Below are 19165 nucleotides of genomic sequence, written 5' to 3' on the forward strand. Positions count from 1 at the left end.
GGGCAGACTTGATACAACATTTTTGAACAGTAATGTAATGGTTCATTGGATCAGCCTAAAACTTTGCACATACACTGCTGCCCTCTAGTGGCCAACATCTAAATTGTGCCAAAACTACAAAAATACATTTTGGCCTTTCTCTTGCATTTCAAAATTGATGAAAAAAATGCATGTTTTTTTCTTTGTATTATCTTTTACCAGATCTAATCTGTTATATTCTCCTAAATTCACATGTAACATTTCCACAAACTTCAAAGTGTTTCCTTTCCAATGGTACCAAGAATATGCTTATCCTTGCTTCAGGGCCTGAGCTACAGGAAGGTAGATTTGGGTATATCATTTTAGGCGAAAATTGAAAAAAGGGTCCGATTCTTAATACTAAGTTAACTGACTTAAATAAATAAATTTTTAAAAAATTACAAAATAAAATTATCTGACTGATAAGACGAGAACAGGTCTCTGACATGGCATTGGTGACTTTCTGTAGAAATTCATAAAATTCTCTGCAAATAACATCTAATTCGTTTTTTTTTTGTAACAGTATTTTTTATTGAAATTTCACATTTTTCACCCATATTAAGAGATACAACAACAGAGACAAAGTAACAAAAAAACAGCACACATACCTGCGTATATATATATATATATATATATATATATATATACAGTGGGGAAAACAAGTATTTGATACACTGCCGATTTTGCAGGTTTTCCTACTTACAAAGCCTGTAGAGGTCTGTAACTTTAATCATAGGTACACTTCAAAAATCCTGAAAATCACATTGTATGATTTTTAAGTAATTAATTTGCATTTTATTGCATGACATAAGTGTTTGATCACCTAACAACCAGTAAGAATTCCGACTCTCACAGACCTGTTAGTTTTTCTTTAAGAAGCCCTCCTGTTCTGCACTCATTACCTGAATTAACTGCACCTGTTTGAACTTGTTACCTGTATAAAAGACACCTGTCCACACACTCAATCAAACAGACTCCAACCTCTCCACAATGGCCAAGACCAGAGAGCTGTGTAAGGACATCAGAGCTGGGACCACAGTCTCAAAGAAAACCATTAATAACACACTATGCCGTCATGGATAAAAATCCTGCAGCGCACGCAAGGTTCCTGCTCAAGCCAGCGCATGTCCAGACCCATCTGAAGTTTGCCAATGACCATCTGGATGATCCAGAGGAGGAATGGGAGAAGGTCATGTGGTCTGATAAGACAAAAATAGAGCTTTTTGGTCTAAACTCCACTCACCGTGTTTGGAGGAAGAAGAAGGATGAGTACAACCCCAAGAACTCCAACCCAACCGTGAAGCATGGAGGTGGAAACATCATTCTTTGGGGATGCTTTTCTGCAAAGGGGACAGGACGACTGCACCGTATTGAGGGGAGGATGGATGGGGCCATGTATCGCGAGATCTTGGCCAACAACCTCCTTCCCTCAGTAAGAGCATTGAAGATGGGTCGTGGATGGGTCTTCCAGCATGACAATGACCCAAAACACACAGTCAGGGCAACTAAGGAATGGCTCCGTAAGAAGCATCTCAAGATCCTGGAGTGGCCTAGCCAGTCAAGAACTACAGGAAACGTATGATCTCTGTAATTGCAAACAAAGGTTTCTGTACCTTATGTCATGCAATAAAATGTAAATTAATCACTTAAAAATCATACAATGTCTTCTGGATTTTTGTTTTAGATTCCGTCTCTCACAGTTGAAGTGTACCTATGCTAAAAATTACAGACCTCTACATGCTTTGTAAGTAGGAAAACCTGCAAAATCGACAGTGTATCAAATACTTGTTCTCCCCACTGTATATAATATATATATACAGTACATACATACATAACACATATAACACAGATAATATATATATATAATACATATATAATATATACATACATATACATAACATACACACAACACACATAATATATATATAGTACATATATAATATATACATATACATATAAATAACATACACACAACACACATAATATATATATAATACATATATAATATATACATACATATACATAACATACACACAACATACATAATATATATATATATAAACATACATACATGTATATATATAATACATATATAATATATACATACATATACATAACATACACACAACACACATAATATATATATTTAATACATATATATAAATAACATACACACTACACACATAATATATATATATATAATACATATATAATATATACATACATATACATAACATACACCCACACACATAATATATATATATAATACATATATAATATATACTTACATATACATAACATACACACAACACACATAATATATATATAAACATACATACATACATACATACATACATACATACATACATACATACATACATACATACATACATACATACATACATACATACATACATACATACATACATACATACATACATACATACATACATACATACATACATACATACATACATATACACCTACCCATACTTACATACGTAGACCATTTTCCTCTTCCCGCTCGGCACTTCTCTCACCCCATCCCCATCATTGCGTCTCTTACAAACAGAAATTAAACAAAAAAGCTCAGTTTAAACCAAGAAGTTAGGTTCCACACATGGAACGTACAGTGTAATTCTGAAATATATAGATCACCAGCATTCTAAGAGAATCCTTGCAGCATAATAGCTGATACCTCAGGTTCTAGGTAATTTAGATAAGGTTCCCATACTTTGTAGAATTGATCTGTTTTAGAATGCAATGTACATGTCAGATATTCCAGAGGCACCCATTCTAATAGTATCTTATGCCAATCTTTAATAGAAGGAACCTTATCACTAATCCACTGTAAAAGGATGTTTTTCCTCGCTGCGAAGGTATGGATGTTGTAAAGCCTCCTCTTACCCACAGAAGCAACATGCCTACTAGGGAGACCAAACAGTAAAGAAACTGGGTCTATTCTAGATCAACCCCTAGGATCTTTTCAATTTCTTGCAGAACACCAGACCAGTATCTTTGTATTTGGTACATGACCCTAAACAATGTGTTAGGGTGCCTGTATCAGTTTTGCATTTAAGACACTGAGGAGAAGAGGAAGAGGGGCTAAAAGCATGTCTGCGATTTGGGGATATATGCAATCTGTGTATTATTCTTAATTGGATTGCTCTAGTACGATTACATATAGATATTGTTTTTGCATATCTCCAAATGTCCTCCCACATCTCTTCATCAATAGTAACAGACAATTCTTTCTCCCACACTTGTTTCACCCTCTGTGTGTTGACAGCAGAAAAGGACCTTAAAGCATCATACAACCAACTTACAGACATTTTCCTTTGTGGGAAAAAAAAGCATTCTTTCAATGACAGACATATCAGGGTTACCAATTATTTTTAAGGTGGTGGTCTTCAGAATATAATGTCTTACTTGCAGGAAGCGGAAAAAGTCCTGCTTTGAGAGTCGATATTTCTTGACCATCTGCTAAAATGACAATAAAATCTTATCAGCAAATAAATCATTTAGTCTGCATATGCCCTTATTAAGCCAAAAGTTAAAGCCAGCATCCAGCAATCCTAAGAATTTGGGTAAGAGCGGAGGTTAGTTTGGACCTTCCCAGGAAGCATTGAACTGACCTCCATACTTTGAGTGTGTTAAGTGTAATGGGATTATTGCAGTGATCTTCTACTGACTTGAAACTTCTGAAAAATAAAATATCCTGTAAGGGGTATTTTGAAAGAGAAGTCTCAATGTCTAACCAATTAGAGGAGTCATCGTTTGTGATCCAGTCAGAAATATAACATAGGTGGGCACACCACTGATAGAGCCTGATATTGGGCAGATCCAAGCCACCCATAGAATTTGGCAGCTGCAATATTGCCATCTGAAGTCTTGGCTTGCGTTTACTCCATATAAAGGAACTTAGCCATCCGTTTACATCCTTCATTAGCTTATTGGAGAGTAATACTATTAAACTAATATTTGGATTGGGTAAAGTAGTCTAGGTAAAATGGTCATTTTCAATAGGGATATTCTACCCAACCAAAATATCAGGAGAGAGTTCCAGCGCTCCAGATCCTGTCATATTGTATCAAACAAGGGAACAAAATTGGCTTTGTACATTTGCTGGAATTTAGGAGTTACAAATATACCCAGATACATAAAACCTGAGGGAGACCATTTAAAAGGGAAGGGGGGTATTAGGTACAGAATGAAGGTTACCAAGTGGCATAGCCTCTGATTTAGTTCCGTTAATCTTGAAGCCTGAGAATTTGCTGAATAATTCAATAATATTAATAAGAGATGTAATTGAAGTCTCGGGACTAGAGATGAATATCAGGACATCATCAGCATACAAGCTTATTTTATGGTGAACATCACCAATGAGCAGTCCCTGTATAGCACGCGTTACCCTGATGGCCTCGGCCAGTGGTTCCATAATGAGTGCAAATAGGAGAGGGGACAAAGGACAGCACTGTCTGGTACCTCTGTATATAAATCAAATAAAATCAAATGTATTTATATAGCCCTTCGTACATCAGCTGATATCTCAAAGTGCTGTACAGAAACCCAGCCTAAAACCCCAAACAGCAAGCAATGCAGGTGTTGAAGCGCGTTGGCTAGGAAAAACTCCCTGGAAAGGCCAAAACCTAGGAAGAAACCTAGAGAGAAACCAGGCTATGAGGGGTGGCCAGTCCTCTTATATAACAGAACATGGCTAAGATGTTCAAATGTTCAAAAATGCATCAAATAATAGGTCTGGGACAGGTAGCACGTCCGGTGAACAGGTCAGATTCCATAGCCGCAGGCAAAACAGTTGAAACTGGAGCAGCAGCACGGCCAGGTGGGCTGGGGACAGCAAGGAGTCATCATGCCAGGTAGTCCTGAGGCATGGTCCTAGGGCTCAGGTCCTCCGAGAGAGAGAAAGAAAAAGAGAAAGAGAGAATTAGAGAGAGCATACTTAAATTCACACAGGACACCGGATAAGACAGGAGAAGTACTCCAGATTTAACAAACTGACCCTAGCCCCCCGACACAGCCCCCCGACCCCGAACTACTGCAGCATAAATACTGGAGGCTGAGACAGGAGGGGTCAGGAGACAATGTGGCCCCATCCGATGATACCCCCGGACAGGGCCAAACAGGAAGGATATAACCCCACCCACTTTGCCAAAGCACAGCCCCCACACCACTAGAGGGATATCTTCAACCACCAACTTACCATCCTGAGACAAGGCCGAGTATAGCCCACAAAGATCTCCGCCACTGCACAACCCAAGGGGGGGCGCCAACCCAGACAGGAAGATCACATCAGTGACTCAACCAACTCAAGTGACGCACCCCTCCTAGGGACGGCATGAAAGAGCACCAGTAAGCCAGTGACTCTGCCCCTGTAATAGGGTTAGAGGCAGAGAATCCCAGTGGAAAGAGGGGAACCGGCCAGGCAGAGACAGCAAGGGCGGTTCGTTGCTCCAGAGCCTTTCCGTTCACCTTCACACTCCTGGGCCACTCTACACTCAATCATATGACCCACTGAAGAGATGAGTCTTCAGTAAAGACTTAAAGGTTGAGACCGAGTTTGCGTCTCTCACATGGGTAGGCAGACCATTCCATAAAAATTGAGCTCTATAGGAGAAAGCCCTGCCTCCAGCTGTTTGCTTAGAAATTCTAGGGACAATTAGGAGGCCTGCGTTTTGTGACCGTAGCGTACGTATAGGTATGTACGGCAGGACCAAATCAGAGAGATAGGTAGGAGCAAGCCCATGTAGGTTAGCAGTAAAACCAGAAAGTGGACAGAAAGTTTCAGATTTTTGCAATGTTACGTAGATGGAAAAAAGCTGTCCTTGAAACAGTCTTGATATGTTCGTCAAAAGAGAGATCAGGGTCCAGAGTAACGCCGAGGTCCTTCACAGTTTTATTTGAGACGACTGTACAACCATTAAGATTAATTGTTAGATTCAACAGAATATGTATTTGTTTCTTGGGACCTAGAACAAGCATCTCTGTTTTGTCCGAGTTTAAAAAGTAGAAAGTTTGCAGCCATCCATTTCCTTATGTCTGAAACACAGGCTTCTAGCGAGGGCAATTTTTGGGCTTCACCATGTTTAATTGAAATGTACAGCTGTGTGTCATCCACATAGCAGTGAAAGTTAACATTATGTTTTCGAATGACATCCCCAAGATGTAAAATATATAGTGAAAACAATATTGGTCCTAAAACGGAACCTTGAGGAACACCGGAATTTACAGTTGATTTGTCAGAGGACAAACCATTCACAGAGACAAACTGATATATTTCCAACAGATAAGATCTAAACCAGGCCAGAACTTGTCCGTGTAGACCAATTTGGGTTTCCAATCTCTCCAAAAGAATGTGGTGATCGATGGTATCAAAAGCAGTACTAAGGTCTAGGAGCACGAGGACAGATGCAGAGCCTCGGTCTGATGCCATTAAAAGGTCATTTACCACCTTCACAAGTGCAGTCTCAGTGCTATGATGGGGTCTAAAACCAGACTGAAGCTTTTCGTATACATTGTTTGTCTTCAGGAAGGCAGTGAGTTGCTGCGCAACAGCCTTTTCTAAAAATGTCAATAGTTTTTTATATTTTCTGGGTCAAGGATTGGCTTTTTCAAGAGAGGCTTTATTACTGCCACTTTTAGTGAGTTTGGTACACATCCGGTGGATAGAGAGCCGTTTATTATGTTCAACATAGGAGGGCCAAGCACAGGAAGAAGCTCTTTCAGTCAATTAGTTGGAATAGGGTCCAGTATGCAGGTATAGAGAAGTGTCACGGGATTCTTCTGTTGAAGGAGAGGCGGACCAAAATGCAGCATGGTTATTTAGATACATCTTTAATAAAGATGAAAATAGAACAATATACAAAAACAAGAACCGTGAAAAACCGAAAACAGCCCTATCTGGTGTAACAAATACAAAGACAGGAACAATCACCCACAAACCCCAACACCAAACAGGATACCTAAATATGGTTCCCAATCAGAGACAATGTCTAACACCTGCCTCTGATTGAGAACCAAATCAGGCCAAACACAGAAACAGACAAACTAGACACACAAACATAGAATGCCCACTCAGATCACACCCTAACCAAACAAAACATAGAAACATACAAAGCAAACTATGGTCAGGGTGTGACAGTACCCCCCCCCCCCCAAGGTGCGGACTCCGGCCGCAAAACCTGAACCTATTGGGGAGGGCCTGGGTGGGCATTTGTCCGCGGTGGCGGCTCTGGTGCTGGACGTGGCCCCCACTTCACCATAGTCTTAATCCACCCCGTTGTCCGCTTCCGTGGCCTCCTAACCACGGCGACCCTTCTAAATGAACCCACTGGACAGAGGGGCAGCTCGGGACAGAGGGGCAGCTCGGGACAGAGGGGCAGCTCGGGACAGAGGGGCAGCTCCATACTGGCTGACGACTCTGGCAGATCCTGGCTGACTGGCGGCTCCTGGCCGACTGGCGGCACTGGCGGCTCCTTGCAGACTGGCGGCACTGGCAGCTCCTTGCAGACTGGCGGCACTGGCGGCTCCTTGCAGACTGGCGGCACTGGCGGCACTGGGCAGATGGGTGGCTCAGGCGGCGCTGGGCAGATGGGTAGCTCAGGCGGCGCTGGGCAGACTGGCGACTCTGATGACACTGGGCAGACGGGTAGCTCAGGCGGCGCTGGGCAGACTGCCGACTCTGATGGCACTGGGCAGATGGGTAGCTCATGTGGCGCTGGGCAGACTGGGGTACCAGCCAGAACCGGCTGGTACCCCAACACACACTGAAACGGTGACATGTTGGTGGAGGAGTGGCTTAGTGAGTTCTGGGCCAATTCAGCCCAGGGGATGTATCTCGCCAACTCCCCTGGCCGGTCCTGGCAATACGACCGCAGAAACATACCCACCTCCTGGTTCACTCTCTCCACCTGCCCATTACTCTCCGGGTGAAACCCCGAGGTCAGGCTGACCGAGACCCCAGACGTTCCATAATCGCCCTCCACACACGGGATGTAAACTAGGGACCCCGATCAGAAACGATGTCTTTTGGCACCCCGTAGTGCCAGAAGACATGGGTGAACAGAGCCTTCGCAGTCTGTAGGGCCGTAGGGAGACCGGGCAACGGGATAAGACAGCAGGACTTCGAGAACCGATCCACAACGACCAGGATCGTCGTGTTTCCCTGAGACGGGGGAAGATCAGTGAGAAAATCCACCGATAGATGGGACCACGGCCATTGTGGAATGGGGAGGGGTTGTAAATTCCCTTGTGGCAAGTGCCTAGGAGCCTTACTCTGGGCGCACACCGAACAGGAAGAGACATAGAATTGCACGTCCCTCACTAAGGTGGGCCACCAGTACTTCCACCTAAGACCTCGCACTGTCCTCAAAATACCCGGGTGACCTGACGAGGGTAGACTATGAGCCCACCGAATGAATTGATCACGAACAGTGAGCGGCACGTACCTCTGACCCTCCGGGCACTGTGGAGGCGCAGGTTCCTCCCTTAGCACCCACTTGATGTCCGCATCCACCTCCCATACTACCGGTGCTACCAGCATAGCCGGCAGAATGATGGGAGTAGGATCGATGGATCGGTCCTCAGTGTCGTAGAGGCGGGACAGTGCGTCGGCCTTAGTGTTGAGGGAACCTGGTTGATACGAGATCGTAAATCGAAATCTGGTGAAATACATGGCCCACCTTGCCTGACGAGGATTCAGTCTCCTAGCTGCTCGGATGTACTCCAGGTTACGGTGGTCAGTCCAGATGAGGAAAGGGTGCTTAGCCCCCTCAAGCCAGTGTCTCCACACCTTCAGGGCCTTAACCTTTTGCGACGAGCAAACCTGTATCCGGGAGCGTAATCATAGCCTCAAATGCATTAGCATAACGCAACGGACATAAATACCCGTATAAACTTTTCCTATTCCTGAAAATTGCAAATTAAGTTAAATAAATATATTCAAACACAAGCTTAGCCTTTTGTGAACAACACTGTCATCTCAGATTTTCTAAATATGCGTTACAGCCAACGCTAGACAAGCATTTGTGTAAGTTTATCATGGCATAATGCTATGATAGGCTCTGCTGGCAGCAGGCAACATTTTCAAAAATATAATTTTTGTAGGCGAAATAGCTCCCGTTTGTTCATCATGCTTGGCTGAGAAATCGACCCTAAAATACAACTATAACGCCAAACTTTTTGCTCCATAATATCGACAGAAACACGGCAAACGTTGCTTAGGATCCATCCTCAAGGTGTTTTTAACAAATATATTCGATAATATATCCGTTGAGGCAGTTGGTTTCTCATAAGAAGCGATTGGAAAAATGGCAACCTCAGTATTTTACACCAGGTTTTCTGCGGGAGACACCATGTGACCACAAATGCATAAAAAGACGTCACAATGCTGTAGACACCTTGGGGAAAACGTGGAAAATGTCAGCTCATTCGTAGCTCATTCACAGCCATATAAGGAGTCATTGGCATGAGGCGGTTTCAAAAAATGCGGCACTTCCTGGTTGGATTTTTATCTGGGTTTCGCCTGTAACATCAGTTCTGTGGCACTCACAGACAATATCTTTGCCGTTTTGGAAACGTCAGAGTGTCTTCTTTCCAAAGCTGTCAATTATATGCATAGTCGAGCATCTTGTTTAAAACGGGAACGTTTTTCATCCAAAAATTTAAATAGCGCCCTCTAAATCCAACTGGTTAACCACAGGCAACAACTCCCTGTCCCCCACATCATAGTTTTGCTTCTGCCGGCCCGAGCTTCTTCGGGGAAAAAAGCACAGGGGCGGATCTTCGGTGGCGTACCCGAGCGCTGTGAGAGCACGGCTCCGACCCCAGCCTCGGATGCATCCACCTCTACTATGAACGCCAAAGAAGGATGCGGATGCGCTCAGCGGGAGTGCACACGGTGGAAACCTGGTCTGGACTCTCCACCGTTGTCGCACCGATGGAAACTACTACACACCTGCCTGAACACTCATCATCACTCAATGGTCGACTATGTAAGGAGTGCATGGGGAAGGGGGGGTCTACCTTTACTAACGGAATCCTCAACCTCTTGGCGAGTCCGCGATCAATAACGTTCCCTGCTGCGCCTGAATCGACTAGCGCCTTATGCTGGAAAGAAGGAGAAAACATAAGGAAACAAATTAATAAAAACGTGACCAACAGGATGCTCTGGGTGAGTGTGGTGCTGACTCACCTGGGGTGACCGAGGAGTGTTCTGCCTGCCCTCTCGACTCCCAGATGGACTCCTCCAGCACCGACCGGAAGTTTGCCCTCTCCGGCCACAGCTGGTACAGGAGGAGCCTCCCCCTCCAGTCTCCCTAGATGCAGCCCCCCCTATCTCCATAGGTATGGGAGCGGGAGGACCAGGAGGTGGAACAGACAGGACCCTTTCAGAACGTCCGCGAGCAGCCAGCAGATGGTCTAGCCGGATCGACATGTCTGTGAGCTCGTCCAGGCTGAGCGTAGTGTCCCGACAAGCCAGCCCGCTGCGGACGTCCTCTCTCAGGCTACACCTGTAATGGTCTATCAGGGCCCTGTCGTTCCACCCCGCTCCAGCGGCCAAGGTCCGGAATTCCAGCGCAAAGTCCTGCGCACTCCTCATCCCCTGCCTGAGATGGAACAATCTCTCACCCGCCGCTTGGCCCTCCGGAGGGTTATCAAACACGGCCCGGAAACTGCGGGTGAACTCTGGTTAGTGGCCCCTCGCCGAGTCTGGCCCTTTCCAGACGGCATTGGCCCACTCCAGGGCTCTACCCGTCAGGCAAGAAACGAGGACACTCACGCTGTCCTCGTCCGAGGGAGCCGGCCGAACGGTGGCCAGGTAGAGCTCTAGTTGAAGCAGGACTCCCTGGCACCCCGCCGCCACTCCATCGTACTCCCTCGGAGGCGTAATACGCAGAGCGCTGGTACTGGATCCCGCTGGAGGAGATGGTAGCGTTGCCGGTGGGAGGGTTGGAGGGGTAGTAGGGCGACCACTCCACTCCCAGTGGTCCATCCTCTCCATCATCTGATCAATCACTGATCCGATGCGATGGAGGATGGATGTGTGATGAAGGACTCGCTCCTCCATCGTGGGGAGAGGGGTGGTCGCTGCTCCTGCTGACTCCATACTTGTTGGTGAGGGCTTCTGTAACGTCCAAAGAGTGAATGGGTGTGGAGTCAGGCGCAGAGAGCCAAGGATACGGGAAAAAACACGCTTTAATGTCCAACCAGAAACTGTACAAATAGGTGACACCGAAACACAGGCGTAAATACACTCCACCTAAAATACACACTGGTATCAAACCGGACAGTGGAAACCCCACAATATAATGAACACCTTTACATAACAGAAACAAGCCCGCACAAACACAAGCGGGCTAATCGAACTTAAATAACACCAACCCAAAAACCCCAACAAGGAACAGGTGAAAACAATTAGACAAAACCAAACGAAAAGGGAAAAAGGATCGGTGGCAGCTAGTAGACCGGCGACGACGACCGCTGAGCGCCACCCGAACGGGAAGGGTAGCCACCTTCGGTGATATTCATGACAGTGAGGCATCTGTTTCGCAAAGTAGACACTCTAATGTACTTGTCCTCTTTCTCAGTTGTGCACCGGGGCCTCCCACTCCTCTTTCTATTCTGGTTAGAGTCCGTTTGTGCTGTTCTGTGAAGGGAGTAGTATACAGCGTTGTACGAGATCTTCAGTTTCTTGAAATTTCTCACATGGAATAGCCTTCATTTCTCAGAACAAGAATAGACCGACGAGTTTCAGAAGAAAGGTCTTTGTTTCTTTCTTTCTTTCTTTTATTTTATTGATCTTTAATCAGGACAACAGTTTTCAACTGTGTTAATTAACATAATTGCAAAAGGGTTTTCTAATGATCAATTAGCCTTTTAAAATGCTAAACTTGGATTAGCTAACACAATGTTCCATTGGAACACAGGAGTGATGGTTGCTGATAATGGACCTCTGTACACCTATGTAGATATTCCATTAAAAATCAGCTGTTTCCATCTACAATAGTCATTTACAATATTGACAATGTCTACACTATTTCTGATCAATTTGATGTTATTTTAATGGACAAAAAAATGTGCTTTTCTTTCAAAAACATAGAAGTCATGGAACATTCTAAGTGACCCCAAACTTTTGGAAGATAGTGTACATCAGGGAAGGATGGCCTGCTATGGTGGACGGAGAACTGCTGCCATTCTACAGGGTGAGAGATGAGCTCTCATGCTGGAAGTGTGCATCGCCAGAGGACATCGCACACTGATTCCAGAGGACATTGCACACAGATTTGAGAGGTGCATGGGACATAAGGGGCACTTGGGCATTGTTAAGGTGAAGCAACGATACAGGGACACGGTCTGGTGGCAAAATATTGACAGAGACATTGAGTCCCTTGTGAAGGACTGCACAGCATGCCCGATGAGTTGGAAATCAGGCAGACCCACTCCTGCACCCCTGACACCAGTGGAATGGCTAAAGCTTCCCTAAGACCACCTGGAGGTGGATATCTGTGGAGAGTTGCACTGAGCCGCAGCACACGCAAGATACCTACTGGTCATTCATGACTTGCATTTAAAATGGGAAGAAGTGATGCCATTGTCCACTTCCACCTCACAGATGATCATCCAAACACTAGATTAGCTTTTCTGTCACTGGGGGTTGGCCAGCACAATTACGACAGACAATGGCCCCCAGTTTGTTTTGAATGATCTGTCTGTCTACTGTGGCAGACCAGATGGTTTGGTCAAGACGTTTACACAGATCAGACACAGACAGAGTAGGATTAGCTCGGTTGCAAGGGTGTTTATTTAAATAATAAATCAAAAAGAAAATGATAGGTCTCTCCCATGAGACCCTCTCCGGGATACCGTCTTCTGGGCTCCGGGTCTTGCTGTATCCTGTCGGGATCAAAACTGCACTCACTCCTGTTACCTCTGTAACCTTCCCCAGCTATACGGGAGTACTTTCGTTCCCCACTCACCCTGTGTGCTGCCCTTCTGGCAGCTTTATGGGCCTTGCACAGCTGGTGAGCAATCAGCGCTTGATTACTCACCAACTCCCAATCAGCCGCAATTAGTCCTGGTCGGTGAACCCGTCGAGACATTGCATGTCCAGCAGATAAAGCCATCGCCTTGTGATGTATACACTGTCTGTCACCAGGCCTTGACGAGTCTCCCCCTGGTGGTGGACCTGCTGTTTGCCACAGTACCTTGCAAAGCAATCTTTCAACCGGACCGGCTGTGTACCACCGTCAAGCAAATGGGGGGAGGGGGGTGGAATGCTTGATCAGGACCCTGAAGGAAGGAATACGGGCCTATTTGGCTAAGAGACAACCTTTGGAAGTGCCTTACATTACTCCACATCAAGGCTACCAAGCACTCCACAACTGGGATGTCTGCTGCCTCCCTGATGTTTGGCAGGGAACTGAAACTCCCTTTGGACTTCCTCTGCCCAAAACAAAAGAACAAGCTTGCTGCAGCAAGGCAAGCCTATGTTGGAGCGGCACAGCAATTGATGAAACAACATTATGTGACATCTCATAGAGTGAAACAACTAAGCCTGAAGGCCCAGGACTGGGTGCGGATCAGGACTGACAACCGTCGGAACAAGCTCTCCTCATTTTTGTCCAAGCCCCTGATAGTCGAAAGACAGCTCAAATCAAATCAACTTGTATTTGTCACATACACATGATTAGCAGATGTTAATGCAAGTGTAGCGAAATGCTTGTGCTTCTAGTTCCGACAATGCAGTAATAACCAATAAGTAATCTAACCTAACAATTTCACAACAACTACCTTATACACAAGTGTAAAGGTATGAAAAATATGTACATAAAGATATATGAATGAGTGATGGTACAGAACGGCATAGGCAAGATGCAGTAGATGGTATCGAGTACAGTATATACATATGAGATGAGTAATGTGGGGTATGTAAACATATAAAAGTGCCATTGTTTAAAGTGGCAAGTGATACATATATTACTTAAATATGGCAAGATGCAGTAGATGGTATAGAGTACAGTATATACATCTGAGATGAGTAATGTAGGGTATGTAAACATTATATTAAATGGCATTGTTTAAAGTGGCTAGCACCCATCCCATTAGCGGGATCATTTTCATCAATATCCACTGAATTCATTTTCGTCAGAGCACCAAATTCAAATTAAACTTCTTGCGACTCTCAAACCCGGATCTGGGAGCGTAATCATCGCCTCAAACTAATTAGCATAACGCAGCGGACATAAATCTTCCTAGAAAATCTTCCTATTCATGAAAATCACAAATGAAATATATTGAGACACAGCTTAGCCTTTTGTTAATCACACTGTCATCTCAGATTTTCAAAATTTGCTTTACAGCCAATGCTAGACAAGCATTTGTGTAAGTTTATCATAGCCTAGCATAGCATTATGCCCTGCTAGCAGCAGGCAACATTTTCACAAAAATAAGAAAAGCAATCAAATTAAATAATTTACCTTTGAAGAACTTCGGATGTTTTCACTCAGGAGACTCCCAGTTAGATAGCAAATGTTCCTTTTTTCCAAAAATATTATTTTTGTAGGCGAAATAGCTCCCGTTTGTTCTTCACGTTTGGCTGAGAAATCGACCGGAAAATGCGGTCACTACAACGCCAAACTTTTTGCAAAATTAGCTCCATAATATCGACAGAAACATGGCAAACGTTGTTTAGAATCAATCCTCAAGGAGTTTTTCACATATCTATTCGATAATATATCCATCGGGACAATTGGTTTCTCATAAGAAGCGTTTGGAATAATGGATACCTCAGTACTTTACTCAAGATTTTCTGCGGGAGCCATCATGTGACCACTTGCTCAATGTGGTCCCTTACGGCTATTCTTCAAAATAAATGCGTAAAAAGACGTCACAATGCTGTAGAGACCTTGGGGAATATGTAGAACGCGTAAGCTCATTCGTAGCCCATTCACAGCCATATGAGGAGTCATTGGCATGCAGGGCTTTCAAAATATGGGGCACCTCCTGGTTGGATTTTTATCTGGGTTTCGCCTGTAACATCAGTTCTGTTGCACTCACAGACAATATCTTTGCAGTTTTGGAAACGTCAAAGTGTTTTCTATCCAAAGCTGTCAATTATATGCATTGTCAAGCATCTTGTCGTGACAAAATATCCCGTTTAAAACGGGAACGTTTTTTATCCAAAAATGAAAATACTGCCCCCTAGTTACAAAAGGTTAATAAAAATATTTAATTTTCATGAAATCACAAGTGCAATATAGCAAAACACAGCTTAGCTTGTTGTTAATCCACCTGGCGTGTCAGATGTCAAAAAAACTTTCCGGCGAAAGCGTACAAAGCGTTTATGTACGGACATCTCTCTCAGCAGACAAAACATTACAAACAGCTAGCAGCAAAGTAGATTGGTCACGAAAGTCAGAAAAGTAATAAAATGAATCGCTTACCTTTGATGATCTTCGGATGTTTGCACTCACGAGACTCCTAGTTACACAATCAATGTTCCTTTTGTTCCATAAAGATTATTTTTATATCCAAAATACCTCCATTTGGTTGGCGGGTTACATTCAGAAATCCACAGGCTCGAGCGGTCACGACGGGGCAGACGAAAATTCCAAATAGTATCCGTAAAGTTTGTAGAAACATGTCAAACATTTTTTTAGAATCAATCCTCAGGTTGTTTTTACAATAAATAAACGATAATATTTCAACAGGACTGTAGCTTCTTCAATAGGAGAGAGAGAGAAAATGTCTGCTCCACTCTGTTGGCGCATGCAAAACGCTGCTGGCACCCAGCCATCCACTGATGCTAATTTTTCAGAATAAAAGCCTGAAAATATGTCCAAAGGTTGTGTACACCATGTGGAAGCCATAGGAAAATGAATCTGGTTGATATCCCTTTAAATGGAGGGAAGGCATGCAATGGAACAGAGAGCTTTCAGGAAAAAACAGTACTTCCTGGTTGGATTTTCCTCAGGTTATCGCCTGCAATATCAGTTCTGATACTCACAGACAATATTTTGACAGTTTTGGAAACTTTAGAGTGTTTTCTATCCTAATCTGACAATTATATGCATATTCTAGAATCTGGGCCTGAGAAATAGGCAGTTTCATTTGGGTATGTTTTTCATCCAAACATCAAAATACTGCCCCCTACACTCAGCAAGTTAAAATAGCTAGTGATACATTTTTTTACATCAAGAGACTACAACTTTCCAACTTCAGGATGGATCCTGCTGGCATGCACATTGCCTCAGAAAGGTCCATTTGCCAGTGGGGGATCCTTCCCTGACCCGTCTGTCCACAACTCACCATGGGCAGGAACAAGTTCAAGGGGCTCATGCACCTCCACCCCTTCACCAGGCTCAGTTCAGGGCCCTTCCACCAGTCAGGCCTCAAATGCCTGCAGTTCCCCTGCCACCAGCCACACCTTTGAACACTGGGAGACCCCAACGGGTCATAGCTCCCCCCTCGTGGCTTAAAGAATATGTGAACTAGAGCAGGAGGGTTGGGGGGGGGGGTGTTGTGCTCAGTAATATGGTGTTGTAGCTTAGTTGAATATTGAATACTGTTGCTTTAAGAATGTATCAAGTACGTTGTGTGTAGACGGAGATGTGATGATTGGATGAGTGAGTGGTCAACGAGATGTGATGATTGGATGAGTGAGTGGGAGATGTGATGATTGGATGAGTGAGTGGTCAACTTTGGAAGTGAAGACGTTCAGTTTAATTGCACAACAAGCCTCCTTGCAGTTGTAACAGAGACGGCACCTGGGTATATGCTCCTAAGAACCAATGAGGAGATGGGAGAGGCCGGAGTTGCAGCGCGTTGAGCGTCACAAATAGAACAAATTTCTATTTTAGCGCCTGGCAACGCAGACACTCGCTGATGTGTGCGCAGTGTGGGTGCAATGATTGAATAACATGCATGTGTATATTTATTTTGCAATGCTCGCGCACGCGATGCAAGCGGTGTGGTCAGCATACACCACTAAACTATGCAAGCACATTTTGGTACAAATAATGTACAAAGATAGCACTGATGCCATCGAACAAATAATATTTTGCTCTCTATGAGGCCTACAACAAATAATGCTCATATCTCGCATCAACACCATCGGTTCTACATATAGGCCTAGTCTGTTAGTATGAAGGTGGCATAATTTGGAAGTATTTGATTTCTGAAATATTTGGGATCAAGCCAGGACTAGGCTTGCACATTTTGGGGAATATTCAAAGGTGAAAACTTTCCGTGGGAATTAACTGGAATATATGGAAATTAACGGGAATTAATGGAAATATATGCAAATTATTCATGAATACAATTTAAATGTAGATGGTTTTGCATTGGATATATTTACCATATCATATGGAGACAGAAACCTAAACCTTTTAACCTTATAAGTAGACATAATTGCAAATGATTAAATCATTCCAATATACATTTTAAAAAACTATTTAGTTGCGAATTGAACTTTAATTAAATTGAGTTGACTCTTCACATATGATGATGTCACTGAACAACAAAAGAAAAATAATATTGAATGAGCCCCAATGATCCATCGCATCTGTCAAGGTATTCGTCGTCGGAAGATGAGGAATCATCGGACCAAAGCGCAGTGTGGTAAGTGTTCATGCTTTCTTTATTAAAACTGAACACTAATAACAAAAATAACAAAGAGAATAACCGAAACAGTCCTGTAAGGAGCAAACACTAAACAGAAATTAACTAGCCACAAAAACTCTGTGGGACAAAGCTACCTAAGTATGGTTCCAAATCAGAGACAATGATAGACAGCTGTCCCTGATTGAGAACCATACCCGGCCAAAACAAAGAAATACCATAACATAGAAAAAGGAACATATAATGCCCACCCAAATCACACCCAGACCAAACCAAAATAGAGGGTCTAAGGTCAGGGCGTGACAGTATCTCCCAAAAACGTTTTCAACATAAAATGTAAAATGATAGACTAGAAACTAAAGCTTTGGTTTTCTTCCTCTCAGGCTTCCATGCCACCTCCTCAATGTCCACCTCTTGAACATCAGACTCTGAGTCCTCATCTTCACTGTCACTTTCCAACCTTGTTGAGGATGGCTCGTTGTCAGGCTCAAAATGCCTCAAATTTGCCCAGATGGCCACCAATTTTTCAACCCTTGTATTGGTCAGCCTGTTGCGTGCTTTGGTGTGTGTGTTCCCAAAAAAAGACCAGCGCTCTGAGGCGGCTGATGTTGGTGAGATTTGGAGGACGATGGAAGCAAAAGGGGAAAGAGCCTCAGATCCACAAAGTCCGTTCCACCAGGTGGCTGATGAGATAAGTTGGCACGACATATTGCCTCTCCATCCCAAGCCCTTGCTTGGAAGTGTACTTCGCCAGACTTACAAGAACCTTGCCCTCATCCAGGCCAAGGTGGCGAGACACGGTAATGATGACACCATAGGCCTTGTTGATCTCTGCACCAGACAGAATGTTCTTGCCAGCATATTTGGGGTCCAACATGTACACTGCGGCATGTATAGGCTTCAGGCAGAAGTCTTCACGCTTTTTGATGTCTTTCAGAACTGCAGTTTCCTCTGCTTTGAGCAACAGTGAAGTGGGCAGTACGGATTTCTTCTCTTACATCTGCAAGCAGAGTCTGAACATCCGACAGGATGGCTTTGTCTCCCTCAATCCATGCGATGGTTACTGCTATAGGTTTCAGGAGTTTCAGGCTGCTTACCACTCTCTCCCAAAATACATCATCCAGGAGGATCCTCTTGATGGGGCTGTCCACTTCGGCAGACTGTGATATGACCATTTCTTGGAGACTCCTTCCCCTTCAGGAGACTGTCAAAGATGATGACAACACCACCCCAACAGGTGTTGCTGGGCAGCTTCAATGTGGTGCTCTTATTCTTCTCACATTGCTTGGTGAGGTAGATTGCTACCATAACTTGATGACCCTTCACATACCTAACCATTTCCTTGGCTCTCTTGTAGAGTGTATCCATTGTTTTTAGTGTAATGATGTCCTTGAGGAGCAGATTCAAAGTATGAGCAGCACAGCCAATGGGTGTGACGTGAAGGTAGGACTCCCCCACTTTAGACCAAACAGCCTTCATGTTCTCAGCATTGTCTGTCACCGGTGCAAAT

This window comes from Oncorhynchus kisutch, linkage group LG2 (genome assembly GCF_002021735.2).
Source record: "Oncorhynchus kisutch isolate 150728-3 linkage group LG2, Okis_V2, whole genome shotgun sequence".
Lineage (NCBI taxonomy): Eukaryota > Metazoa > Chordata > Actinopteri > Salmoniformes > Salmonidae > Oncorhynchus > Oncorhynchus kisutch.